The sequence below is a fragment of the Poecilia reticulata genome, linkage group LG19 (assembly GCF_000633615.1).
Source record: "Poecilia reticulata strain Guanapo linkage group LG19, Guppy_female_1.0+MT, whole genome shotgun sequence".
Classification (NCBI taxonomy): Eukaryota; Metazoa; Chordata; class Actinopteri; order Cyprinodontiformes; family Poeciliidae; genus Poecilia; species Poecilia reticulata.
The window spans coordinates 15,655,578-15,657,581 of record NC_024349.1 but is presented as its reverse complement, the minus strand read 5'-3'; the positions used below and the strand labels follow the sequence as shown (position 1 = coordinate 15,657,581).

The 2,004-nt window shown below is 35.3% G+C and overlaps 1 non-coding gene across 1 annotated transcript; it reads left to right on the top strand.

Annotated features, from left to right (window-relative positions):
* Positions 1-61, top strand: trnak-cuu (transfer RNA lysine (anticodon CUU)). The gene has a single exon. It is a non-coding gene; the product is annotated as a tRNA-Lys (tRNA).
* Positions 62-2,004: the final 1,943 nt, after the last annotated feature.

Below are 2,004 nucleotides of genomic sequence, written 5' to 3'. Positions count from 1 at the left end.
CAGTCGGTAGAGCATGAGACTCTTAATCTCAGGGTCGTGGGTTCGAGCCCCACGTTGGGCGCAAGCTTTTCTTCTAGTCCTGAAACATTAGTCACCGTTTAAAAGCCTGACGGGTTGGTTACTGAACGTGGTATACAGATTTCAGTGAGAGAAAACACATTTGTCTCTTCTTTTTCGTTTTGCTGTCGTCACTTATTTGCATCCCGGAAGTGCTTCTACTTACGTAACGAGGTCAAAATGGCGGCTCACTGCCTGTGAAAGGGTCGAACCAGACGGCAGCTTTATGATCCTAAGACATGTATAAAACGYCATGCAGCAGACTGACAGGTAAGAGCAGGAGAAAAATGTAATATTCCGTTAGCCATCTGTTTACCTTTACAGACACATTTTTGTCTTGCACGCTGTTAGCAGCCCGAAAGCTAATGCAGAAGCTAGTTCAGCATGTAGCTTACCGGTTGAGAGTTAGCTTATATAGGAGTCTACAAGTGACTTTGTCCGGCTGTCTGTTATCGGTTTCTATGCAAAAATATGGCTTTCGCTAAAGATCACCATTCTGCTTTATATGATACTGTTGRATATCTAAATAGTTGCAGAAATAACAYAAGGGCGCATACTTCTATTAGCTATAAGACATGGCTGCGAGACAACAAACATACCATAACAAGTGATAGAAGCTGCACAGAATAAAGAACTGGAAATCTATCCCGTACTCATAAACTCCTAGTAGATGAACAGAAATATGCTTATTAAACCTTTATTTACTCTTCCTGATATCACAAAATGTAAAACTCATAATATTTGAGTTATATCTAGTGTCTGCCTAATTTGGTCGTTTTGGACAGTTGATCTTTGGGACCGACAATCAATTCATAATTTCTACGACTAAAATTAAATTGTACCATATACTCATAGTCCACTATACGCTAATTTCCCAATATGGCTACTAGAGCAACAGGAGGTTTCTTTGAGATATTTCTAATTTGATTACGTGTCATCAAAGTGTATCATATTTCATAAGACTCGGGTGGTCCAAACAGGGGATACGATTCCTATGGAAATAGGGTGCTATCCCAGGGAAATTAATATGTATTGTTTAATTATATTAAAAGTTTGCTGTGCCTATTTCATTTAAAATTAAAAACACTTCAAATAATATGAAATGATTGAAAGACTTCAAATTTCTACTTTTGTAACAATTATTTTTCTAGATGTGTAATTGCAAACAATGCAAGTCAATTCAAGCATGTCACTTAAATGTATGTTATGTCCAATTTGGTGTTGAGGATTTCAAATAATTAATTCWAAAACCTGCTTRTTCTTTYTCTGTAAGGGAATGTGTTTAATTTAGTCCAGGACGTGTTATCTACCACGATGCCAGGAGTTATTTTAGGGATGGGTAGGTGTCATAATCTATCATATTTCAGAAGAGAGAGCTGGATTTAATGACATTAGAACCATTACAAATGAAAGTAGGGTATGATATTAAAGAGTACAGTTTATCTGTGTTCTTCCAAGTATTCTATTTCCATAATTACCTACATAATACATCTAGAAAAATAAAAGAAATACCAAAATACCTWGAGAAATAAATGTAAATATATGGCTTTTGAAAGGTTTGTATGAAATGGAAGTAGGAAGGGAAACATGTCAAAATGTGACTGCCAATAGGAAGAAGAGTGGTAAAGCCAGAGCCTGTTTTTCTTAGTGGTATTTTTTTTAAAATAAAAAATGGAGATTAATTGGATCAGGTTGACTATATATTACATGCAACTTATTTTACTTAATAAGAGCTTMWTAARAGGTTCTCAACATATTCTATTTATCTCGTTTCTTATGCCTATTTAGGCCAGTTGACTCTTATGAAATATGACTAATTATGACTTTTGATCAAACCAACAAAACTTGAGAGACCTCTTGCAGTATCGGTGTCATATAACCGTACTTTCTATTAGACTATCAGTAGATAATATGAGAATTATTTTTATTGTCAGAAGAGGTTCAAAA